At 39.0% G+C, this 27639-nt stretch overlaps 1 protein-coding gene, 1 long non-coding RNA gene and 1 pseudogene across 2 annotated transcripts in view; all 3 read left to right on the top strand.

Annotated features, from left to right (window-relative positions):
- CCDC148 (coiled-coil domain containing 148) overlaps positions 1–27639 on the top strand; it is a 253948-nt gene that overhangs the window by 190760 nt on the left and 35549 nt on the right. The gene's annotated exons all lie outside the window — the stretch shown is intronic.
- Positions 267–27605, top strand: LOC121030596 (uncharacterized). Its single transcript, XR_005790309.1, has 3 exons — positions 267–279; positions 15949–15958; positions 26494–27605. It is a non-coding gene; the product is annotated as an uncharacterized LOC121030596 (long non-coding RNA).
- On the top strand, positions 25827–26473 carry LOC121030594 (methylosome subunit pICln-like; annotated as a pseudogene).

Raw genomic sequence — 27639 nt, 5'->3', positions numbered from 1 at the left:
AGAGGGAGACACAGAATCGGAAACAGGCTCCAGGCTCTGAGCCATCAGCCCAGAGCCCGACGCGGGGCTCGAGCTCACGGACCGCGAGATCGTGACCTGGCTGAAGTCGGACGCTTAACCGACTGCGCCACCCAGGCGCCCCAATACCATGCTATTTTAATTAATCTCTTTTGCTATCTGTTAGAGCAAGGGTTCACTCATTATTCTTTTCAAAATATCTTATTCTTTTTTTTAAATTTTTTAATATTTGTTTATTTTTGAGAGAGAGACAGAGACAGAGTGAGAGCTGGGGAGGGACAAAGAGAGAGGGAAACACAGAATCTGAAGCAGGCTCCAGGCTCTGAGCTGTCAGCACAGGGCTTGACGCAGGGCTCAAACTCACGAACTGCAAGATCATGACCTGAGCTGAAGTTGGACGCTTAACCAACTGAGCCACCCAGGTGCCCCATATCTTAGTTATTCTTATGTCGAATTTCATTTTTAAAAATCTTGTCAATTGTTTGCATTGATATTTTGTTAAAGAATGCTGCCATATATACCAAATTAAATTTCCAACCTAGGATCATCCTTCTAGAATAGCTCTCCAGTTCAAGTCTTCTCAATTTCTTCCGAAGGTTTCATAGTTTGATGGTTTTTTTGTTTTGTTTTGTTTTCTGGTGAAGGCTTGGAATAAGTAGAAATTGATGACCAAGAAGCTGATTCTGAATTTTCTTTAGTAGCAGTGTGAGGAAAAGTGTATGAACTAGGAAGTAGCAGTGGGGATGCAGAAATGACAAATGTTCATCAAGTATTTAGGTAAAATATGATGACTTGTTTCATTGGGAATGGAGTTTGAGGTAAGACAGAGGAAGAAGCATGATCCTGGATATTACTGAGCTATATCTATCCTCTTAGGTTGAAAATTTTAATTTATTTTCAGTCTCTTTTATTTTCTAATAAATTTATTTGGCTATAGGTTCCTTTTTTAACCTGTGTCTCTTGGCCTGAATTCTATAAGTTTTCAAATAATGTTTCATTATCTAATTTCTAAATAATTTACATTTCATTTTTGATGTCTTAACAATAAATTGGTAGATATTGGAGTGTTTTCCAAAGGCGAGGTTACTGATAGTTTTCAATTTTTTTCTACTTGTCTACTTTCCATGTCTTTTTTCTTTTTAAAATTATTTTTACATTTATTTATTTATTTTTGAAAGACAGAGAGAAACAGAGCACAAGTGGGGGAGGGGCAGAGAGAGAGGGAGACACAGAATCCGAAGCAGGCTCCAGGCTCTGAGCTGTCAGCACAGAGCCTGATGCAGGGCTCGAACCCACAAACCGTGAGATCATGATCTGAACCTAAGTTGGATGCTCAACCAACAGAGCCACTCAGGAGCCTCATTTTCCATGTCTTTTCATAACAATGTGCAAACATTTAAAATGCTTTATGGAAAGCTACCAACCCTGCTACTTTTAACATTAAAAAAAAAACCCTCTATTGAATAACAATTTATATATGAATTCTCTTGTTTTCAGTGTACAATGAAATGATTTTTAGTAAATTTATACACATGTACAACCATGGCTATGGTCCAGTTTTATATCATTTACATTAACCCAGAAAGATCTCTCATGCCCATTTCCATTAATTCCTATTCCTACACAGCCCCAAATGACCACTAGTCTATTTCTTTCTTTTTTTTTTAATTTTCTTTTTTCTTTTTTAAATTTACATCCAAATTAGTTAGCATATAGTGAAACAATGATTTCAAGAGTATATTCCTTAATGCCCCTTTCCCACTTGGCCCATCCCCCTTCCCACAACCCCTGCCGTAACCCTCAGTTTGTTCTCCATATTTATGAATCTCTTCTGTTTTGTCCACCTCACTTTTTATATTATTTTTGTTTCCCTTCCTTTATGTTCATCTGTTTTGTTTCTTAAAGTCCTCATATGAGTGAAGTCATATGATTTTTGTCTTTCTCTGACTAATTTCGCTTAGCATAATCCCCTCCAGTTCCATCCACATAGTTGCAAATGGCAAGATTTCATTCTTTTTGATTGCTGAGTAATACTCCATTGTATATATATACCACACCTTCTTTATCCATTCATACATCGATGGACATTGGGCTTTTTCCATACTTTGGCTATTGTTGATAGGACTGCTATAAACATGGGGGTGCATATGTCCCTTCGAAACAGCACACCTGTATCCTGTGGATAAATGCCTAGTAGTGCAATTGCTGGGTCGTAGGGTAGTTCTATTTTTAGTTTTTTGAGGAACCTCCATACTGTTTTCCAGAGTGTCTGCACCAGCTTGCATTCCCACCAACAATGCAAAACAGATCCTCTTTCTCCGCATCCTCACCAACATCTGTTGTTGCCTGAGTTGTTAATGTTAGCCATTCTGACAGGTGTAAGGTGGTATCTCATTGTGGTTTTGATTTGTATTTCCCTGATGATGAGTGATGTTGAGCATTTTTTCATGTGTCAGTTGGCAATCTGGATGTCTTCCTTGGAGAAGTGTCTATTCATGTCTTTTGCCCATTTCTTCACTGGATTATTTGTTTTTTGGGTGTTGAGTTTGAGAAGTTCTTTATAGATTTTGGATACTAACCCTTTATCTGATATGTCATTTGCAAATATCTTCTCCCATTCTGTCAGTTGCCTTTTAGTTTTGCTGATTGTTTCCTTTGCTGTACAGGAGCTTTTTATTTTGATGAGGTACCATTCATTTTTGCTTTTGTTTTCCTTGCCTCCGGAGACGTGTTGAGTAAGAATTTGCTGCAGCCAAGATCAAAGAGGTTTTTGCCTGCTTTCTCTTCGAGAATTTTGATGGCTTCCTGTCTTACATTTAGGTCTTTCATCATTTTGAGTTTATTTTTGTGTATGGTGTAAGAAAGTGGTCCAGGTTCATTCTTCTGCATGTCGCTGTCCAGTTTTCCCAACACCACTTGCTGAAGAGACTGTCTTTATTCCATTGGATATTCTTTCTTGCTTTGTTAGAGATTAGTTGGCCATACGTTTGTGGGTCCATTTCTGGGTTCTCTATTCTGTTGTATTGATCTGAGTGTCTTGTGCCAGTACCATACTGTCTTGATGATTACAGCTTTGTAGTATGGCTTGAAGTCTGGGATTGTGATGCCTCCTGCTTTGGTTTTCTTTTTCAAGATTGCTTTGGGTATTCAGGGTCTTTTCTGGTTCCATACAAATTTTAGGATTTTTTGTTCTAGTTCTGTGAAGAATGCTGGTGTTACTTTCATAAGGATTGCTTGAATATTTAGATTGCTTTGGGTAGTATCAACATTTTAACAATATTTGTTCTTCCTATCCAGGAGCATGGAATCTTTTTCCATTTTTTTGTGTTTTCTTCAATTTCTTTCATAAGCTTTCTATAGTTTTCAGTGTATAGATTTTTCACCTCTTTGGGTAGATTTATTCCTAGGTATTTTATGGTTTTTTTGTGCAACTGTAAATGGGATCGATTCCTTGATTTCTCTTTCTGTTGCTTCATTGTTGGTGTATAGGAATGCAACCAATTTCTGTGCATTGATTTTATATCCTGCCACTTTGCTGAATTCATGAATCAATTCTAGCAGTTTTTTGATGGAACCTTTAGGGTTTTCCATATAGAGTATCATGTCATCTGCAAAGAGTGAAAGTTTGATCTCCTCCTGGCCGATTTGGATGCCTTTTATTTTTTTTTTGTGTTTTCTGATTGCAGAGGCTAAGACTTCCAATACTATGTTGAATAACAGTGGCGAGAGTGGACATCCCTGTCTTGTTCCTGACCTTAGGGGGAAAGCTCTCATTTTTCCTCATTGAAGATGATATTAGCGTTGGTCTTTCATATATGGCTTTTATGATCTTGAGGTATGCTCCTTCTCGCCCTACTTTCTTGAAGATTTTTATCAAGAAAGGATGCTGTATTTTGTCAAATGCTTTCTCTGCAACTGTTGAGAGGATCATATGGTTCTTGTCCTTTCTTTTATTGATGTGATGAATCATGTTACTTGTTTTGCGGATATTGAACCAGCCCTGCATCCCAGGTATAAATCCCACTTGGTTGTGGTGAATAATTTTTTTAATGTATTGTTGGATCCGGTTGGCTAATATCTTGTTGAGGATTTTTCACCCATGTTCATCAGGGAAATTGGTCTATAGTTCTCCTTTTTAGTGGGGTCCCTGTCTGGTTTTGGAATCAAGGTAATGCTGGCTTCATAGAAAGAGTTTGGAAGTTTTCTTTCCATTTCTATTTTTTGGAACAGTTTCATGAGAATAGGTGTTAACTCTTCCTTAAATGTTTGGTAGAATTACCCTGGAAAGCCATCTGGCCCTGGACTCTTGTTTTTTGGCAGATTTTTGATTAATAATTCGATTTCCTTACTGGTTATGGGTCTGTTCAAATTTTCTATTTCTTCCTGTTTCAGTTTTGGTAGTGTATATGTTTCTAGGAATTTTTCCATTTCTTCCAGATTGCCCATTTTATTGGCATATAATTGCTCATAATATTCTCTTATTATTGTTTTTATTTCTGTTGTGTTGGTTGTGATCTCTCCTCTTTCATTCTTGATTTTATTTATTAGGGTCCTTTCCTTTTTCTTCTTGATCAAACTGGCTAGTGGTGTATCAATTTTGTTAATTCTTTCAAAGAACCAGCTTCTGATTTTATTGATCTGTTCTATTCTTCTTTTGGTATCGGTAACATTAATTTCTGCCTTAATCTTTATTATTTCCTGTCTTCTGCTGGTTTGGGGTTTTATTTGCTGTTCTTTTTCCAGCTCCTTCAGGTGTAAGGTTAGGTTGTGTATCTGAGATCTTTCTTCCTTCTTTAGGAAGGCCTGGATTGCTATATACTTTCCTCTTATAACTGCCTTTGCTGTGTCCCAGAGGTTTTGGGTTGTGGTGTTATCATTTTCATTGACTTCCATATACTTTTTAATTTCCTCTTTTACTGCTTGGTTAGCCCATTCATTCTTTAGTAGGATGTTCTTCAGTCTCCAAGCATTTGTTACTCTTCCAATTTTTTTCTTGTGGTTGATTTCAAGTTTCATAACGTTGTGGTCTGAAAATATGCACAGTATGATCTTGATCTTTTTGTACTTACTTAGGGCTGATTTGTGTCCCAGTATATGGTCTATTCTGGAGAATGTTCCATGTGCACTGGAGAAGAATGTATATTCTGCTGCTTTAGGATATAATGTTCTGAATATATCTGTTAAGTCCATCTGGTCCAGTGTGTCATTTAAAGCCATTGTTTCCTTGTTGATTTTTTGATTAGATGATCTGTCCATTGCTGTGAGTGGGGTGTTGAAGTCTCCTACTGTTATGGTATTACTATTGATGAGTTTCTTTTTGTTTGTGATTAATTGATTTATATATTTGGGTTCTCTCACATTTGGAGCATAAATGTTTACAATTGTTGGGTCTTCTTGGTCTATAGACCCCTTGATTATGATATAATGCCCTTCTGCATCTCTTGATACAGTCTTTATTTTAAAGTCTAGATTGTCTGATATAAGTATGGCTACTCCAGCTTTCTTTTGTTGACCATTAGCATGATAGATGGTTCTCCATCCCCTTGTTTTCAATCTGAAGGTGTCTTTAGGTCTAAAGTGGGTCTCTTGTAAACAGTATATAGATGGATCTTGTTTTCTTATCCATTCTGTTACCCTATGTCTTTAGATTGGAGCATTGAATCCATTGACATTTAGAGTGAGTACTGAAAGATATGAATTTATTGCCATTATGATGCTTGTAGAGTTGGAGTTTCTGGTGGTGTTCTCTGGTCCTTTCTAATCTTTGTTGCTTTTGGTATATATATATATATATATATATATATATATATATATATATATATATTTTCATCTTTTCTCCCCTCAGAAAGTCCCCCTTAAAATTTCTTGCAGGGCTGGTTTAGTGGCCACTAACTCCTTTAATTTTTGTTTGCCTGGGAAACTTTTTATCTCTCCTTCTATTTTGAATGACAGCCTTGCTGGATAAAGAATTCTTGGCTGAATATTTTTCTGACTCAGCACACTGAATATATCCCACCACTCCTTTCTGGCCTGCCTGCCGAGTTTCTATGGATAGGTCTGCTGCAAACCTGCTCTGTCTTCCCTTGTATGTCAGGGACTTTTTTTCCCTTGCTGCTTTCATGATTCTCTCCTTGCCTATTTTGTGCATTTGACTATGATATGCCTTGTTGATCGTTGGTTTTTGTTGAATCTAATGGGGGTCCTCTGTGCTTCCTGGATTTTGATGTCTGTGTCTTTCCCCAGATTAGGAAAGTTTTCTGCTATGATTTGCTCACATAACCCTTCTCCCCCAATTTTCTCTCTTCCTCTTTTGGGACCCCTATGATTCTAATGTTCCTGTTTAATGAGTCACTGGTTTCTCTAATTCTTAAATCGTACTCTTTTGCCTTAATCTCCCTCTTTTTTTCCGCTTCATTATTCTCCCTAAGTTTGTCCTCTATATCGCTGATTCTCTGTTCTGCCTTGTCCATCCTTGCCGCTGCTGCATCCATCCATGATTGTAGCTCAGTTATAGCATTTTTAATTTCATTCTGGCTATTTTTTACTTCTTTTATCTCTGCAGAAAGGGATTCTTCTATTTTCAACTCCAGCTAGTATTCTTATTATCGTGATTCTAAATTCTGGTTCAGACATCTTGCTTGTGTCTGTGTTGGCTAAATCCCTGGCTGTCGTTTCTTCCTGCTCTTTCTTTTGGGGTGAATTCCTCCGTTTTGTCATTTTGAAGGGAGAAAAGGAATTAATGAGGTAGAAAAATTGAAATTAAAAAAATTAAAATTAAAAAAATATTAAAATTAAAAATTAAAAACACACACACACAAAAAGTGAATAGATGATGCTAGATACTAGGTGTGTTTTGGTCTGGGTGTTGAAAGTGGTTTGACAGATTAGAGAAAAAAAGGGGGGGGAAGAAAAAAAAGAAATCGTTTGAGAATTTGAAAAAATGAAGTAGACTAAAATGAGATGATGGGGGTAAAATTGAATTTGAAAAATTATATACAACAGTAAAGAATATAGTAGAAAAAATTAAAGAAAAATAGTTTTTAATACAAATTAAAAACAAATATGATTTTTTTCTTTTCCTGTATTTAAGAAAAAAGAAAAGAAAAGAAAAAGAGAAAAAAAATTAAAAAAAAGAAATCGGTTGAAAGTTTGAAAAAGTGAATACACTGTAGTAGACTAAAATAAAATGATGGAAGTAAAGTAGAATTTGAAAAAATTTACATAGAGGCAAAAAATATAGTAATATATATTAAGTAGGAATATTTTTAACAGAAATTGAAAGTAAAAAGGAAGTTTTTCTCTTCCTGCATTCAAGAAAAAGAAAAGAAATGAAAAAGAGAAAAAAAGGAAATTGTTTGAAAATTTGAAAAGGTGGATACACTGAAGTAGACTAAAATAAAATGATGGAAGTAAAGTAGAATTTGAAAAAATTTACACCAAAGTAAAAAATATGGTAATAAAAATTAAAGAAAAATATTTTTAATAAAAATTGAAAATAAAAATGAACTTTTTCTCTTTCTGTATTCAAGAAAAAGAAAAGAATTGTAAAAGAGAAAAAAAGAAAAAAAAGAAAGAAAATTGAATAGGTGAACCTGCTAACAGATTGAAGTAGGACTGAAATTTCTTTGTTTTCCCCTAGAAGTCAGTCTGTGTAGCTCTTTATAGTCCATAAATTAAGCTGGCGGTGAGACTTGTGTTCTTGAAGAGTGAAGTTGGCCCAGATGGGCAGGGCTCAGCATAACAGCTCCGCTCTCCAATAGATGGCGCTGCTGGCTTACTGGGGTGGATTGTTGCGGTGCGCGTAGGTGCGTATGCGCTTATGCGGGAGAGGTGAAAATGGCACAATCCAGCCACCCAGTCTGTTCTCCCGGAACCACAATTGCGCACGCGTCCTCTGTCTTCAGCTCTTGTCCACTCCCCGCTTTTTCACTGTTTGTAACTAGGCTTCAAGCAGTACCTCTCTCCCGACTTTTGTCTCAGATGAGGCTGTTTTCCCCGGCCCCTTACTTCTGAAGGACTGCGGCTTTGACCCATTCCGCCCCTCTGCAGGAGGGTCTCACCGAACAATGGCCAAATGAGCAATGGCTGAATATTGGCTGCGCCCAGGAACGCCCACTGGACCCTGCTGCTGCCGGTGCCCCAATATTGCAGCCAGGTGCCAGCCCGCCCCAGAAAAAGTTCACGAGACAGTGTAGCAGCAGTGTTTCAGGGATTATGGAAAATCACAACACACATCTGGCACCAGGCTTTACCCTTAATGACCTTGCCCCAGCACCAGCGAATGTGGCGGCCTTCTGGAGTTTGCTGGGACCAGGTGGCTTCAACAGTCTCTACCATACGTCCTTCCAGCAGTGGAACCGCTTTTCCCTGTGTGGCCCGAGAACCTCCTGGACCCCACTCTGTTCCTGGGGATTTGCCCTTCCCACCAGAGCACCGCAAGATATCGAGCTGCAGAGTTGCAGACTTTGCGCTCCCCTTGTTTACAGTCTTAATGAAATTTAAACCCTCTCCTTTCTTCTTTCTCCCCTTTTAGTTTAGTCCCTGTGGCTGTTTCCAATTGTCCACTTTCTCTCCAGCTGCTTTTGGTGAGGGGTGCTTTTCCCGTGTTCTTCCTCCCTCCCCAGTCTCTGTCCTCTCTGCCCCCAAAAGTGGTTCTCTACCCTCTACGGCTTCTCGCTTCCCAAATTCACCTCTGCACACCACATACCTGCTGAATTCTGTGGTTCAGGTTGTGCAGATTGTTGTGTTAATCCTCCAATCAGTTTTCTAGGTGTGTAGAATGGTTTAGTGTTGGTCTGACTGTATTTCATGGATGTGAGACACACAAAAACTTCCATGCTGTTCTGTCATCTTGGCTCCTGCACCACCACTAGTCTATTTCTGTCTCAATAGATTTGCCTTTTTATATAAATTATATATAAATATAAATTTTATAAACATTTTGTATACATTTATGTAACATCTTATTTATTTAAAAAATTTTAGTGTTTATTTATTTTTGAGAGAGAGAGACAGAGCATGAGCAGTGGAGGGACATAGAGAGAGGGAGAGAGAATCCGAAACAGGCTCCAGGCTGTCAGCACAGAGCCAATGCCTGGCTTGAACTCACAAACTGCAAGATCATGACCTGAGCTGAAGTCAAATGCTCATCTGACTGAGCCACCCAGGGGCCCCTATAACATTTTATATAAATGTAATCTATCTGGGTTCTTTCTCTTAGCATAATATTTTTGAGGCTCATCCATGTAGCATGTATTGTTTTTTTCCTTTTTATTACTGAATATCATTCCATTTCAGCATTACTTTATATATCTATTTTTGCAGGACAATATATATATATTTTCCTGTTGGTGAGAGATTAACATATGCAGGTTGATTAAACAAATAGGGCTCAAGGGGTGCCTAGGTGGCTAACTTAAGTGTCAGACTCTTGATTTCAGCTCAGGTCTTGAGCTCATGGTTGAGACTGAGCCCTGCACTGGGACCCTGCACTGTCAGTGTAGAGCCTACTTGGGATTCTCTCCTTCCCTCTCTCTCTGCCCCTCCCTTGCTTGTAAGCAGGCATGTGCTCTCCCCCCTCTCTCTCTCAAAAAAAAATAAACTTTTTTTAAAAAGTAGGGTTCAAAATTTATATAAAGTATGATATCAATTCTATAAAAGACTTTACTTTGTACTGAGGTCAAATATTTACTCACACCACTCCCAAATGTGTGAAGAATAGTAACTGATCTCAATCTCTTTGAGACCCCTTCCTGCAGGGTAGTGAAGAAAGATGGAAACTTTTCAATTAAAATTATCTCAAGCTCTTTCATTTCAAAGTGATCTGATTTTGGATTCTGTCTGTTTAGGTGGACAAAGTACAAACTGCACTCTCTGCTGGAGGTCAGGCAACCTCCTTCAATGGAAGGATGGCATAGCTGGTCAGCCTCTGGGTTCTGACACCCTGCAGCGTCCTCATTACCCTGCACAATGTCATCTCATCCCTCTACCTCCCCAGGGTACAAGGCAGAGCCACCCAATAGAAATATTATGTAAATCACACATGTAATTTTAAATTTTCTAGTAGCCACACTTAAAGATATAAAAAGTGACAGGTGGAATTGACTTTAATAATAAATTTTATTTAACTCAACATATCCAGAAACATTGTCATTTCAACATGCTATCGATATAAAATTTAATTTTTTATTTTTTTTAAACAGAGGAAGAACATAAGTGGGGAAGAAGGGTAGAGGAAGAAAGAGAGTGAGAGAGAGAGAGAGAGAGCGAGAATCTTAAGCAGGCTCCATGCTCAGTGTCAAGCCTGATGTGGGGCTCGATCCCATGACCCTGGGATCACAACCTGAGCCTAAACCAAGAGTTGGATGCTCAACTGACTGAGCCACCTAAGTGCCCCTTAACAAGATATTTTACATTCTTTTTTTTTCATATGAAGTCTCTGAAACCTGTACATTTTATACTTTCAGCACATTTTGATTTGGACTAGTCACATTTCAAGGGCAGAATAACCTCAATGTGATGAATAGATACTGTGTGGGCCACTGGAGGTTTACAGTAAAGCTGAATGGCCTTCTTGGCCATGGATGGTTGAGTGGCTGGTCTACTGGCAGATTCTGACTTTCTTACAGGGTTAATGATATACTTTATACAAATTTTGAACCCTGCTTTTTTCATCATCTTGAATAATTCAGGGCCTTTGCTACCCTTGTCAGGATGTCCCTGATATCTCTTGCCTCATTTCTTATACGATCCACTGAAAACATACTGGACTCAGCCTTAGGATGTGGGCCAACATATGCTGCTGCTGACCACATACCCTGCCATTGCTTTTGGTCCTCAGCTCTCCTCCAAGTCTTGCCAGACCTGGTTTTCCCAGCACATGACTTATACTTCCAGTAAGACTTTGGCCAAGCCATGAGAAACAAATATTTTCTCATGCAATCCCTAAATATCTCCTCATGCAATCCCTAAATATCTCCCTCTGTTCCCATGTCATGGTAGACAGGATGCCATGCTAAATGCAAGGCTTCCCTGGGAGACATTTTATATCAGGAAAGTGGAGACTTAGCCCCATGTTCTTGGATTTTCCCAGTGCTACCTCAGTATTTCTTCTAAGCCCCAACCCTCATAGTTGATCCACTAAGGGGTAGAAAGTGATGAAGCTGGTTTCTCAGAACCTCACCTACTTCTCCTTTTCATACCAGTGGAATGGCCAAAGGGAAACATGATTTCTAGGAGAAATAAAATAGATGAAGTTAATATTTTAAAAATGTTATTTCTTTTCAACGTTTATTTATTTTTGGGACAGAGAGAGACAGAGCATGAACGGGGGAGGGGCAGAGAGAGAGGGAGACACAGAATCGGAAACAGGCTCCAGGCTCTGAGCCATCAGCCCAGAGCCTGACGCGGGGCTCGAACTCATGGACCGCGAGATCGTGACCTGGCTGAAGTCGGATGCTTAACCGACTGCGCCACCCAGGCGCCCCTTAAAAATGTTATTTCTGTAATATTTATATAAATAAAAAAATCTTGAAAGAAACATAACCCTATGATAACAGTTTTTTTTCCTCCAGGAAATAAAATGAAAGATGGTTTTGATTTTCACCTGTATTTTCCAAAATTTCCACAATGAGCATACATTTCTGATAGTAAGAAGAAACAATAGTAGTTTTGAAAACAATAAATAAAACATACTTTTCTGGGGCACGTGGGTGGCTCAGCTGGTTAAGCGTCTGACTTCGGCTCAGGTCATGATCTCATGGTTTGTGAATTTAAGCCCCAAGTCATGTCAAGCTTTGTGCTGACAGCTCAGAGCCTGGAGCCTGTGTCAGATTCTGTGACTCCCTCTCTCTCTGCCCCTCCCCTACTCATGCTCTGTCTCTCTGTTTCTCAAAATAAACATTAAGAAACTTTTTAAAAAATCCATACTTTTCCATGTTCATTGATTGGCTGTGGGCTTCAAACTGATGTGCAAAGTGGTAAGTCACATAGAAGGGAATATACTGAATCAAATATAAAAGTATTAAATAGAAGATACCCTTTCCACATAACAGAAGTATCAGACTTTAAAATAAACATAAGAACATACATGTCTCTTTTATTATTTGCCACAGTGTTTAAACCTCGTATTATCTAATTTCCCTAATTCTACACTCCAGGTCCTTTGCTAGCCCTCCCACGTTGTCATGTGACCTCCTAATGGCCTTCTTTTCCCACCCACTTGCTGGAAGTTAAACTCTCTTCTCTTGCATACAGCGGTTCTTTCTCTCTAGCAGGGCTCTGAATGCTCTCCTTCCCCTCAGCCTTCCTACTCAGCCTATTGGGGCCAATACTGCAGCACGAGCCATTGCAGTGTGTGGCTCTGTAAGCCACAATGGTTCTGTGAGGCATATTTATATTGTCTACAAACACTTTTTTTTTTCTGAGCATTCTTTATGTTAGATATGCACAGGGAAGAGTAGGATGCAAGGACTTGTAATGGCCATGTCTCATTTTTTTTTTTTTGTCTTTAGATTCATTGCTTCCCATTACCACTGAAAGTTGCAGAGTAAATAAGAAATTAGATCATCCTTCCATGCACAGGGCCCTCTCTCCTCTTGTCATTATGACATTTTGTAAAGGTTTGTTAAAATGTTCAATCTCTAACTTTTCAGCTCTGTCCTCCCTCTGTATTTGCCAGTTCTTATCTTTACAAGGATGGTTGTAATTGTGACATTTCACTTATTTATATCCATTGTTGTTCCTAGTCATTTAATAAAAAGCCCACTTTTCCCACTTACCTCCTTTGTAATAACTTTAACAGTTTTAAATTTTTAGCTATATGCCCTGGAAGGTAATTTAAAGATTCCTAAAGCATTTTAGGAACCTTTCTTGGCTAAGCAGCTCCTCTGGATAACATTTCATAAGAGAAGACTGAATGGAGCTGGCATGACCAACAAATGGAAGGGAAAGATGTTAGAAATTCATCAGTCACCCAATACCATACACTCTGTGATCAAATGTGTATGACATTCCAGAAGAGGCAAAATGGTAGCAAAGAGTCATGGTTAGGGGAGTTGTCTATAGAGTTGCGCAAAGGGAAATTGAGGAATGCACTTGTTGTGATGAGCATAGGGCTTTATTTATTTTTTTTTATATGAAATTTATCGTCAAATTGGTTTCCATACAACACCCAGTGCTCATCCCAAAAGGTGCCCTCCTCAATACCCATCACCCACCCTCTCCTCCCTCCCACCCCCCATCAACCCTCAGTTTGCTCTCAGTTCTCAACAGTCTCTTATGCTTTGGCTCTCTCCCACTCTAACCTCTTTTTTTTTTTTTCCTTCCCCTCCCCCATGGGTTCCTGTTCAGTTTCTCAGGATCCACATAAGAGTGAAACCATATGGTATCTGTCTTTCTCTGTATGGCTTATTTCACTTAGCATCACACTCTCCAGTTCCATCCACGTTGCTACAAAAGGCCATATTTCATTTTTTCTCATTGCCACGTAGTATTGCATTGTGTATATAAACCACAATTTCTTTATCCATTCATCAGTTGATGGACATTTAGGCTCTTTCCATAATTTGGCTATTGTTGAGAGTGCTGCTATGAACATTGGGGTACAAGTGCCCCTGAGCATAGGGCTTTATATGTAAGTATTGAATCACAAAACTGCACACTTGAAAAATTAATATTATACTGATTGTTGACTAACTGGGACTTAGATAACAACTAAATATAAATAAATAATAAAAAAAGAAATTCATTAGTCAATGTTAATGTAATACGAGAGCCCTGGTTGCATTCTTTGCTACAACAGAATCCCCTGGGAAATATTTAAAAGTCCTGATGCCTAGACAAAGCTCCAGATCAATTAAATCAAAATCTGTGGCATTAGGATTTGGGTCCCAACAGTTTTTGAAAATCTTCAGGGGATTCTGAAGTGCAGTGAAGTTTGAAGGTTAGTGTACCAGAGTTCTTTTTATAGTTTCTGAAGTATGGGCCCCAAATCATCTATTGGGTTCTTGAGAAGATCCTACTTTTTGTAGAAGTGCCCCTGAATTCTTTTTTCCAATGCGATTCCCTCATTGAAGTAGTCCAGGGAAGTCATGGAGGTAAAACTTCATATTCACGGAGGAGGTTAGCAATTCAAGAATCCTCTGCAAGCAAAAATCTTGCATGTTTCTGTCTAAACAGCTGTGTGTGTGTATGTGTGTGTGTGTGTGTGTGTGTGCATCCATGTGCACGGATGTGTGTGTAATGGAGAAAGCATTGCTTTCTGTAGTAACAAACATTAGATTTCAGTTATTGTTTCCAAAGGAATGGAGTTTTTCTATGTTGCAAAACAGTACATGTTTGAAGTTTAAGATGGTGATGACCATGTGGGAAGGAAGAAACTAGAGCCAGCTGCCTTCCTAACACTAAATTGGCTTTGTTAATCTAGTGTGTGTTTTTGGGGTGCTTGCCAACAGCAGGCAATTGACAATTATTGCATTTTCTAAGTAGTAAAACCAGATGTTTCTATTTTCCATGTCTTTTCTTAACAATATGCAATATTCAGTATGTTGTATTGGAAGACATTACGGGCATTTAAAGTGGGTTCATAGTCTAATCTGTGAGATTTTAAAGAGTACGTTTATTAGAGTGACTTCAACAGAAACTTTACAAACATTTGTTATGTTTTTGCTTCTCAGCAAGAGATTTCCCAAAATTAGTAGAATACTCTCGTTCATTAAATCTCTGTCAACCAAATCCCCTTTCCAAGTGGATGTGCCAAATGATGTCAACCAAAGATCACTGTGAGGCATTAAACAAATACAGTTCTTAGTAAGACTGTCTGTTTTGTTTTTTAAGTGATATCAGAAATGTTTCACAAATTAGCATTAATTTAAAAGACTGAAATAGATCCTACTGTTAGCCAACATGCTATCTTCCAATCCATAGAGGTAATTTTGTCTAAAAATAATAATAATACTTAGAACCTGCTCATCAGTATAACATAACTATGAGTGTGTGTGTGTGTGTGCGTGTGTGTGTGTATGTGTGTGTTTTCATATATTGGGGCATGAATATATAGATTATTTGGACATAATTGTAGTGGTCTGTGAATGAATCTTAGCTGACCAAGCATAGTTGACAGAGGGAGGCTAAGAAGTTTATGAACAAAGCAATGTACAGTAATTTTAATGTGAAAATAAACAAGCAAGCTTGTGCCAGTGGGCAGACGGAGCACCAGCTGGGCAAAGATGGCTCAGCTGAGGGTCATTGTAGAGGTCTTGGATGATGATTTATCTCCCCACGTATGCAAGTCCAGCTTCAGATCTGTGATCCTTTTTAAACCACAGCAATCAGATAATGTGTTTTGTTCAGTAGTTTGGGTTGCTTTTACTTTATTGTTTACAACTTTGATTTTTGATTTTAGAAATCTTTGCTCATTAAAAAAGCTCCTGGATTTCTACCGTATGCCACACTGAGCTGTTTGGTGCAGTTAGGACACAAAATGGAATGTTAGCAGGTGTGTGTTTGGTAGAGGGCGGGCAATATTCAGAAATCCTTATAATACATTTTTTATACAAAATGTGCATTATTGCTTCCCTGTAGTGAGCACCATTATTTGTCCTCCATACAAACATGTCAGTGAAGTGACCACAGATGCTATGATTTCAAATAGAATGGCCAGATGCTATGGTCTTCTCAAGAATCTGTTATCTCATATTCTCTTCCCCAGGAACACAGACTTTTATCTTGGTCCATAATTAATGCTACAGACATTTGAAAGTTCCTCATTGGGCATCAGTTTGTTTTGATACTGCATTGCCTTTCTCCCATTTACCACTTACATCTGTAGAGGTAAATTATTTTCTGTGTCTTTTCTGCAGCAAAGGGACACTGTGTCCCCCAAAGCTCCACACAGTATTTGTGAGTGAAGTGGAGGCAAGCATTCTTTAGGTTTACTGAGGTTTTTATAACGAACTCTGTAGCTAGGGAGTTTTACTAAGCACTTTCAGGTAATGAAATACTCACCTTTTAGGCATAAACTTTTAGGAAGATCTTCTAAAGATGCAGGGCTAGGTAGGCAGAAACTTAACAACCATGGTTACATGAAAAAAGTATCAAGTCATGGATTGGGAGACATGTAAAGGTAACTTTCACAAAATACCTCTACTGTGGTGGGTAGAGTATAGCTTCAAGCACTGGTTCATCCCTCCTTTCTTTGCTTGGAACCGCTCCTATAAGAAAAATACACACACACATGCACACACACACACACGGCTATCAGATGATATTAAATAATACTTAGTGAAAGAAACATGCTTAGAATCCAGGTTATTTTCGTACTTTATGTATTTTAATATGAGATTTATAAAGTCATGTTATTTTAGAGCTTGGAGGAATCTTGGAAAGCATCTAGCCCAGCCCCCTTGTATTAACTAGGGTTCTAGTTTGCAAACAACAGAAAGTATTTCTACTTGAATTTTGCAATAAAAATATTTTATATTAGGGTAGCTTACAGAATCATTTTCAGAACTGAGCATAGAAAATGTTTGAGAATGACAGAGGCTGGGAAGATAAGAAGAGTCAAGACTGGGGGCACCTGGGTGGCTCAGTCAGCTAAGTGTTGGACTCCTGATCTTGGCTCAGGTCACTATCTCACAGTTTGTGAGTTCAAGCCCCACATTGGGCTCAACGCTGAAAGTTCAGAGCCTGCTTGGGATTATGTATCTCCCTCTTTCTGCCCCTCCCCAGCTCTCTCTCTCTTGGTCTCTCTCTCAAAATAAAAATAAATAAAAAGAGTCAAGACTGTACCCCAATTCCCTACACAGAATCATCCCTGCAAGTCCAGTTACTGAAAATTAGATGCCACAACTTGGATCTTCTCCTCTGCCATCTCTGGACTCTGGACATCCCACTTGGCAATGCTGCTTTTATCCACACCCCTGCCATGCTTCTACTGCCAGTATCCTTGAAAGTGTCTCCACAGGCCCTGCTTCTTTGCATCACTGGCTTCCAAGTGCAGCACCTGAAGGGCTGAACTCAGATCAAATGCTCATGAGCTAGTTGCAAACGTGGGAAAGCAAGTATCTGACATCACTTTACAGGAGGGATTTATTAGAAAGAAGAAGGGGGCCCAGATGCTGAGAAAAGAAAAGGAAAGAAAAATATAAATGAATGTCTTTTATAGTCCACAACTGTAGTTGGCAAAATCAACATACCCTTCTTTTTATACTACTCTGCCGAGAAATGTCCTTCTACCCAACACTGTAATTTTACCTTGTACAACCCCAAACATGCTTACCCCATTCCTAAAGGGAATCAACTCGAAGTCTTATTTATTACATTTTGTCTAGCTCTAAATTCAAGATCTCTAAGTGAGATCTTTTTGTCTTACTGTCTTCTGGTTCTGTTATGATCCATTTCAATATTTCATGATCTATGGACTAAATTTTACTCTACTATCAATAAACATGCCTTAAGTAAAATTGTAAGGAAAAGAGAGGTGAAGAAGTCAGGCAGAAAATTATTATATATATGAAAAGAATTTTGAATTTGGATCTTTTCCTGGGCTAGTGGTGTGTAGGGCGATACTTTCCCCTGATGCTGGGCAGTGACAGAGAGCTGCAGCCTCCTGTCAGCCACACGAGGGTGAACAACCGATACACTTACACTCATACAACCATCCTTTTTTCACTTTTAGTACAGTATTTAATAAATTACATGAGATATTCCACAGCCTAAAATATTCCAGAGCCTAAAGTAGGCTCTGTGTTAGATAATTTTGCCCAACTGTAGGCTAATGCAAATGTTTTGAGCACATTTAAGGTAGGCTAGGCTAAGCTATGTTTGGTAGGTTAGGTGTATTAGACACATTTTTGACTGACAATATTTTCAACTTATGATGGGTTTATTGAGAGGTAACCCCATCATAAGTTGAGGAAGATCTGTATTTATACATATTATATATAGGTATCTCTGTGTGTGTATGTAAATGGCAGATGATGAATACCTTCTTTCAGTAAATGGTCAAGATCACAATTCAAATTTATTATTCTCTTTTTCTACTATGCATTACATTTGCTGTTTGCTTTCAGCCAGCATCTTGGCTGGGTGAGGTTCTTTACCCAATGGGTTGACTTATACTGGCTTGTATATGATGACTTTTACCATTGGCCATGCAATACCACAAGGTATCCTAGAAGTTCCTTAGATTCCATCTACTTCTTTCTGCCTCTGTTAAATGACAGCAGTCCTATTTCCCTCTGATATCAATTGTTCCAGCCACCACTGTAACTTCCTTTTCTACTTCTTTACTTAGTGGTATGATAAACCCCAAAAGGCAAATATTTGCATCAGTTCCTTTCAATGTAACTGTTACTCTTGAGAGAAGTACTAGAAATTAAAACCAGCAGAGAGTAGAGTCTCCGGGATGGGAAAAAGAGATTTTGCAAATGTGTCTTTAGGGTTAATAGTGAAAAACACCTTTCCCACCTGTACTTACTGGTCCACCTATGTACATGATCTGGCTGGGTTGTGAAATAGCACAATATATTGACCATTACTTCAGAGGAAAACCACCTCCTATAGAATAGCACCCAACCTTCCAAAATATTATCTTGCAGCTTATGACGTATCTGGGTCTTCAACAGGCCATTTCTTTGTTTTATAAGGACAGCAGCATGTGGGCTTCAGCTCATTGTCTTACTTCTTGCACAGTAAGGGAGTTCCTTAGGAAGAAGCAATATCTTGTGGGATATACTAGGAGTGCACGAATAGTGCAAACATGGTATGTAGGGAAAGAAAATCCAAACTCTTTTGCCTTTCCCATGATAGCATGAATGTGATATAATGTTTTAACCAGGTAACACTGTCTAATTCTCCTGTTATATTTTACTCTGTCAAGGGCTCAGAGTGACAGTAGCCAGATTAGCCTTGAGAAAGGTAAATTCATGTAACTGAGCAATGTATAGCTTCTGTTCTCTTCACTGGGAGAATTTTATCATGAGCCCATTGAACAGATACCAGTCTGTTGGAGAAGAAGACCGACACAAACTAGCAGATCATCTCTCCCACCTAATTCTTTAAAATCACCCCTAAATTATTCCCACACTCTGAACCCATTTCTTTAGGTCCATCAACATAATCTCTCTGAATCTTCCTGTCACAAATCCTCCAATCACATTCCTTCAATGTCCCTAATCAGCTGGCCAAACCATTAACTACTGCCAACAAATTGTCATTAATCCATTATTTATTCATTTACTTTAAAAATATTTGAGTACCTAATATGTGACAGTCACTGCTTTACCTCAGGTAAAGTGAACGTTAAGATATTCCTCTTGACATTATACCTACATGGAAAATTTCCCTTCTTCACCATCCTCCAGGGAGATTTCCCAGCAAGGCTATCCACCATAGCATTCTACTTCGGTCTGAGGCCAGTAGATGTGTAGACCTAGCTATAAAACTGGCTCATTTGTTTTTTTTTTCTTTCTTGGCTCGTTTTTTCCCAGTAAGCTAGTTACTGAGAATTCCCCTTGGCCATATGTGTGGGTTGAGGGACAGATGTTAATGTGGAAAGTAAGCCACCGGTTCATACAAATTACCTGTGCCTTCTGATCCTGCTCAAGCCCAATGTACTTTCATTTCATTAGTCTGTGCTGCTAATCATGCCCAGCTTTATGACCAGGTGGTTCAGATAACATTTAGCTCATTAGGAGTAGCTAGAGTCTCACTGTCACCAAGTGTCTTAAAGTCAAAAGTCCAGTTGATACCCACCCTCATCTATAAAAGATAGATAAGAAAATAATACTTATCTCATAGGGTTGTTATGACAAATAAAGTTAACACATGGGAGCACTTACTACAATGCCTACTATGTTGTGCCTGCTTGACAAATGATAGTTACCATAATAATTACCAGGATCCATTAGTAAACCAAGAGCTAGCTCTTAAAAGAAAAATAGCAACTTGCAAAGAAGGCATGAGTGTGCTGTTGAATCCTGAGGGTTTCTACTAGACAAGATCTATAGAACATTCTGATCATCCAGAATACACCAGTGAATCCACAGTGTCAGGGCCAAGTGGCATTGCTGTCTGCACTGTGGCTTAGACCAGCTGGACAGCTTTCTTTTTCTCTGGCCCCTTTTCAAAACTGTAGCTTTTTAGGTCACCCGCTAAACTGACTAGAGAGGCATTCCCAAATGCCGATTTTGCTGCTTTCAAAAACTGATTTTTTTTTTTAATGGAAAATAGAACCATGTGTCTTTCACTTCGAACTGGAGTAAGATCTATATTGAAATTTCTACCCTACACTGCCTGTCTCTCTGATCTTAGGCAGGTTACTTACCTCTCTGAACACTCCCACATGGTTATCAGAATTATAATTATAGAAATAATATCTATAAATTACATGGGTTAAAATACACATTTGGTAATATTAGTTCCTCTCCGTACTTTCCTCCTTACCTATAATATTTAACCAACTGTCTTCTGGCTTTGCCACATGGATGTCTCTCTGGCACTTCAACAAAATTCTTCATTCCCCAGATGGAGCTATTCATCACTGCTTCTGATCTGTTCTTCCTCCGCTGTTGCCTTTTGGATAAATGACACCATCACTCACCTCACCACCCAATCAGAAGCCTAGACAACTCCCCCCTCCTCACTCCCCATTCCCACAGCCAAAGGTTTATAAATCCCATGAATTTACCGTTTGAATATTGATCCCCGTTGCTATCCTGATCAGCCTACTATTACCTCTTACCAGAATTAAAGCTATAACTTCTTACTATTTCAGCCTTGCCACAGTGCAAACGTATCTAGTCATGTCATTCTGATACCAAAAACCCTTCAGTGGTTTATCTTCACACTTCTGGTAAAGCTCAGACGCCATAATATTGTTTATGAGAGGATCATGGTCAGACTCTCCTTCACTTTTATAAAAAATATTTTTATTTATTTATTTATTTATTGAGAGAGAGAGAGAGAGAGAGAGAGAGAGAGAGAGAGAGAGAGAGAAAGAGAGCAGGGGAGGGGCAGAGGGAGAGGGAGCAGCCTCCACTCTCAGCACAGAGCCAGGCATGTAGATTGATCCCACAACACTGGGATCGTGACCTAGGCCGAAATCAAGAGTCGGATGCTCAAATGACTGAGCCACCCAGTTGCCCCTCTGTTTCATCTTTTATCTCCCACCTGACTTCTGCCCATCCCACTCCTCATTAGACTACTACACTCTACCAGTTCCTAAATGGCCCCAGTATTTCTCTTGCTTCTACGGGTTCTTCAAACAGACTGTTCTTACTTGTTTATGTCTCTACTCAAATATGACTTCCTCAGAGGCCTTCTCTGGCACTTGAACAAGGTTAGATCTTCTTCATACATGTTCTTATGGGCCTGTTGTGATGAACTGTTTTATAAATGACCCTATAATTTATTGGCATAAGACAACAATGATGTTATTATTATGCTTATGGATTTATTGGGTCAGGAGTTTGGACAGATCCCAGAGAGGATGGCTTGTCTCTGATCCTTGAGGTCTGGACTATCAGCCTGGAAGACATGAATGACTGGGGAGGACTTGAATGCCTGGGGCTGGAATGATCTGGTGACTTCCTCCTTAATTAGGACTGGAATGACTAGAAACCTAGGTGTAGCTGGAAAGTATCAAGTGGAGCTCTGCATGGTCACTCTTTGAAGCTTGACTTCTTCAAAGCACAGTGGGCTTAGAGTAGCTGAACTTCCTACAGGGTACTTCAGAGCTCCAGAAGCCCATCTTCCAACAAACAAAGCAGAAGCCTCATGATCTAGAAATCACATAGTATTACTTCTTTTTATTAAAAAAATATTTTTTAACATTCATTCATTTTTGAGAGACAGAGAGGGACAGAGCATGAGTGGGAGAGAGAGAGGAGGACACAAAATCAGAAGCAGGCTCCAGTCTGTCAGCACAGAGCCTGACATCGGGCTCAAACTCATCGACTGTGAGATCATGACCTGAGCTGAAGTTGTACACTCAACCAACTGAGTCACCCAGGTGCCCCCACATAGTGTTACTTCTATTTTGTCTTTTGTTCAGAGTAGTTATAAGCCCAATGAGATTCAAGTGAAGGAAATTTAGCCCCAAATAATTAAATTATCAAATAATTTGTCATCATGTTTAAAGATGACATCACAATGGAAGAAATGGGCAGAAGACATGAATAGATACTTTTCCAAAGATCTCCACATGGCTAACAGACACATGAAAAGATGCTCAATATCACTCATCATCAGGGAAATATAAATCAAAACCACATTAAGATACCACCTCACACCAGACAGAGTGGCTAAAATGAGCAACTCAGGAAACAATAGATGTTGGTGAGGATGTAGAGAAACAGGAACCCTCTTGCATTGTTGGTGGGAATGCAAACTGGTGTAGCCACTCTGGAAAACAGTGTGGAGGTTCCTCAAAAGATTAAAATAGAATTACCCTATGACCCAGAAATAGCACTACTAGGAATTTATCCAAAAGATACAGGGTGCTGATTCATAGGGACACATGTACCCCAATGTTTATGGCAGTGCAGTCAACAATAGCCAAATTATGGAAAGGGCCAAAATGTCCACCAACTGATGAATGGATAAAAAAGATGTGGTTTGTATATACAATGGAATACTTCTTGGCAATGAGAAAGAATGAAATCTTTCCCTTTGCAACAATGTGGATGGAACTGGAGGGTATTATGCTAAGGGAAATAAGTCAGAGAAAGACAGATATCATATGTTTTCCCTCATATGTGGAAGTTGAGAAACTTAACAAAAGACCATGGGAGAAGGGAAAGAAAATAAAATAGTTACAAACAGGAAAGCAAATCATAAGAGACTCCTAAATATAGAGAACAAACCGAGGGTTGATGGGTCAGGGGGAGGGGAAAATGGGCGATAGGCACTGAGGAGGGCACTTGTTGGGATGAGCACTGGGTGTTGTATGTAAGTGATGAATCACGGGAATCTACCTTTAAAGCCAAGAGCACACTGTATACACTGTATGCTAGCTAACTTGACACTATCTAAAAAAAAAACCATCACAATGCCCTATATCTGCACAATCTCAACACCCATATTTTAATTGTAATTACTTGTTAGATTTTTATCTTTTCCAATAAATTGTAAATTCTATAAGAGTGGAAACTGTGTCTACACAATACCCTCGTATTTTGTACATTGTAGGTAACACACAGTCTTAATAAATATTCATCAAGTGGGAGAATGCATATAATTAGAGGAAAGTACTATTCGACAAATGGTAGGGCCTCAATTTGTTGTAGATGAAGGAGCCACGCTTGTCTTTGTTGTGGTTAAACTAGAGGAATAAGGAATTGCCTCACTCTTTTGGTTATTTATCCCCCTTTTCTTTTCCTACACAGAAAATAATACCATCGCAAAAGTGTCAAGCCTAAGTGTTAAATGTCATAAATCATAAAGGTTACCTAGTTCAATGCTTTTAATTTTTTTAATTTTTTCTACTACCTCTACAAATGGTCATACATCCTAGGTATGTATCTCCGGATACTAAACTTGCATCTTCCAGGGCAAGTCCATTTCATTGCATCAGTCCATTTCATCTTTGGACAGCTATTGAATTTTCTTTCCTCTTGTTATTTCTTTATGTTTTGGTAGTAAGCCCAGTTCTGTCTCACCAGCTTCCACACATTACTCCTCCTTCTATTGCTTGAGATAATGTGGAACAAGTCTGAACCTTCCTTCCCTTGACAACCATTTAAATACTGAGAATAGTTATATATTTCTCTTCCCCCATCTCCATCTCCATTCCTATAAGCCCTTTATTTTATAAGCTCTTTTTGGAGAGGTATGTTTTCAACTCATTTGTCATTTGCAGTGGAGGAGGGGCTTAGGGGGAAACCCTCACTGGCCAAAGGGGCCCATTGTGATTCAGCACACATCACAGTTCAGGGTCACTATGGAAATAATTATCAAAGGATAAAAATTATTTTTTTAACATTTATTTATTTTGAGAGAATAAGAGTGGGGAAGGGGCAGAGAGAGAGGAAGGGAGAGAGAATCTCAAGCAGGCTCCATGCCATCAGCACGGACACTGAGGTCAGTACCTGAGATCATAACCTACTGAGCCACCCAGGTACCCCACAAAGGACAGGCATTATTGTAAATAAAGATTATTACTTAGGAAATTATTTCTGTCAGTATCTAATATACATTTATTTAAATAAGATAAGTTTATATCTACAAGCAAACTAATTTGATTAGACAGAGGTATTAACATGAGATCAATCTTCAAGGCAGAGGCCCCAGAGTATGAAGACAGTGGATGAGGTTGGTTTCACTTGCAGAAGGAAGTAAATGGAAAACCTCTCTAGTTCCAGGTGGATCTTGGGCCAATAGATTAAGATTCTACTTGTTACTACCTACATTATGACTCCTCCTAATTACACTGATTGTTAACTTGGAACGAACCTTTCTATTTAGAGCAGCTGTTGGACTTCTTGAATCTTGGTGGTCTGGGAGGAGAGTTACTATCTGCTCAGTGGCTTAAAATCATAGAGCTGCTTAGCCCTGTCATGCTATCCAAAGGAGCCCCTTTCCATCACCATAGCCAAGTGAGACAGCAAAAAGGCAGCCAGCACAAAGGAGTAATTGTTAAGTTTTTCCCTTTTGTTTTCTGGTTTGAACCACATCTACCCTTCTGTTTTTTTGTATCATCTGTAAGCTAAGAATATTTTTTACAGTTTTAAATGCCTGGGTAAGAAAGAAATAATGTGAAAACCATATGAAATTTAAATTTCTGTGTCCATAAGCAATGTCTCATTTGAACACAACCATGTCCATTCATTTGTCCATGACTACTTTTGTATGCCACCATGACACATAAAGAGTGACATACACAGCAGCAGTAAGGCCCACAATCACTGTGTATCTGTGTGTGACATACAGTGGCTATATGAGCAACAGGCCTGAAATATGTATTATCTCACCCTCTAAAGAAAAGTCTGCTGACCCCAGGTCTAGTGGGATGGTAGAAGGAAAGGACATTTATGCTGTTGCTTTTTGCAAAATATCCTTGTGTATTTGGGTTCTATCCTTAACTAGTCTCTAGATAAACTGAACTGGAATGAAGGAAAGCTAGGAAGACCTGACATTTTATTCACTCTAATGCACTATTCTCTCCTCTGATTGCATCCTTTTTTTTCCCATTCTATTTCATAGTAAAGCACTTCAAGCTCTAGGTATGCTCTGACCCTCTGCCAAAGCAGAGCAGAATTAAAAGCTTCTTCCCCAAGACACATGTAAATTAATCTTGTCCAGGTAACATAGCGTTTGTGCATGTGTATATGAATCACTTTTTAAAATATATATTAAACTAATGATCATCTTTCTCTCTTTTCTCCACTTTTTTCTTTAACTTCGGTAAAATCTCAAATTTAAGGAAGAGTTGCAAAAATGGCACAAAGAATTTCTACCCAGATTTACTAATTTTTAGTATTTTGCCCTATTTGCTTTATCATTTGTACTCTTGCTTCCTCTGGCCCACCACCCCACCCCCACACACCGTGGTCTGCCATATTATTTAAAAGAAAGTGCGGGCAAGTAGCAGGAGTTGCTGTGCCTCAGCTCCCTCCCTGCCTATACCTTCCTGGCTCCCTGCTGCAATGAGCTTCCTCAAAAGGTCCCTGCTGCCATTGAGGCTGAGGGCTTTGGCGACAGCCAGACACTGAGGCTGTGCTGAATGGCAGGGGCCTCAGCACCGGCCCCTTTGATATCACTGAGAGGCACCTGTCTTGGTTTGGTGACTCTGGATTGGGATTCTTAATGGAATACCCCACCATTAGTTTGCATGCAGTGTCCAGGGACTTAAATGCCTATCCATGAGAGCATTTGTATGTTATGGTGAATGCCAAATTTGGAGAAGAATCAAAAGAATCTGTTGCTGGAGAAGACAGTGATGATGCTGTCGAACCTATTGCTGAATTTAGATTTGCGCCTAATGATAAGTCAACATTGGAGGCAACGTTCGCTGCAATGGGTGAATACCAGGCTTTGCATTCAGATCCTGAGGACGAAGATTCAGATGATTGCAGTGGAGAAGATTATGATGTGGAAGCATGTGAACAAGGGCAGGGAGACATCCCTACATTTTACACCTGTGAAGCAGGACTATCCAATATAACAGCAGAAGGCGAGGCTCACTGGGGAGATTAGAAGAAATGTTTTCTCAGTCTGTGAGCAGCCGGCATAACATGGCTGGTCTGGACAAAAGACTCAACAAGAGATTATGAAGATGGGATGGAGGTAGATACTACACCAACAGTTGTTGAGCAGGTGGAGGATGCAGACATTGATCACTGAAAATGATTTATGCTGCTGTGGGATTCTGCTCCTGACTGCAGAAAGAACTTGGTGCCTCTTCTACTGTGGAGGGGGTGTTGATGAAAGTCTTTTTCTTTCTCCCAAACTTACCCGAATCAATTCTCTTTTGAGACAGACTATACGGAGACAAAAAGTTGTTACCAGTAGAAGAAACTATGACCTTTATTAACAAAGGTGAATTAACTTAACCAAGAGGGTATCTGTAGTTTATCATCTACCTCAAAACTTTCTGTGTATAGGTACCCTCAGAGTGGGCCTACAGTTCCTGCCTTTACTGTATGCATCTTCTGTAACCTAGCAGGACTATGTGGTGAGAACGCACAGGCACTTGAAAGTGTAGGTGGACTGACTGGGAAGAAGGGGGGCTGAGTCTAAGATATACCCCCTTAGAGCCTAAGGATCCCCTTACCTCTTAAAAAGAAAGACAAAGGGATCTCAGAGAAATCCTGACCTCCACTCATCTCCATAAGGGTAAGTTTCTTTTTACTAACTTGGGACACAGATAAATTCATTCAGGCATCACTAGGGAGCCTCTTGGGAAATATCCTAGCCACATATACCACTAACACAAGTGCTTCTGACTACCTTTTACTCCTTTCACCACATTTCACACGTCTGTTTTGTTATAATCTCTTAGTTTATATCCTTTAATTCTAACTTCTTGGGTCGGTGTCCATAACAACAGGTGAAATTGGGATGTAAGTACTCCGAGTGCTGCAGATGAAATTGTTTTGTCTTTGTTATAGTTTAACAAATAAATCCAGGTTTTCTAAAAAAAAATAAAAAATAAAGAAAATTTCAGACATCATGAAATCTCACCACTAAATATTTTGGCATGATTTAGCTAAGAATAAGGACAGTCACCTACTTAACCACAATACCATTGTGATAGCTAAGAAAATGAACAAAAACTCCAAAATATCCTCCTGCATCTAGTCTATATTCCAGTTTCCCTAGTTGATATTTAAATTTTTTCATAGCCTCCCCAACTAAGATAATATAACCACATGAAGAAAAAATTATTTCAAATAACTTTTGAAACTAGTGCTTTTTACAGCCTTTGTTGGATGAATTCTAAGGGAAAACTTTCTGTTTTACTGGAAAAAAAATCCTAAACTTCACTCAGTAGGTTTAATATTTGTGCTAATTGTGACCTTGAAATATTCTACATTTGTGGTAGGACAAAACATTTAAAAGAATGTTTTAATGTTAATGGGGCTAGGACTGTGTGTACAAGAAACGATACCAATGTTAAAT

Source organism: Herpailurus yagouaroundi, unplaced genomic scaffold, assembly GCF_014898765.1.
Source record: "Herpailurus yagouaroundi ecotype Mexico unplaced genomic scaffold, PumYag 140, whole genome shotgun sequence".
Classification (NCBI taxonomy): Eukaryota; Metazoa; Chordata; class Mammalia; order Carnivora; family Felidae; genus Herpailurus; species Herpailurus yagouaroundi.
Note: the sequence above shows the minus strand (reverse complement) of the source record. Positions and strands in the feature narration are given on the sequence as shown.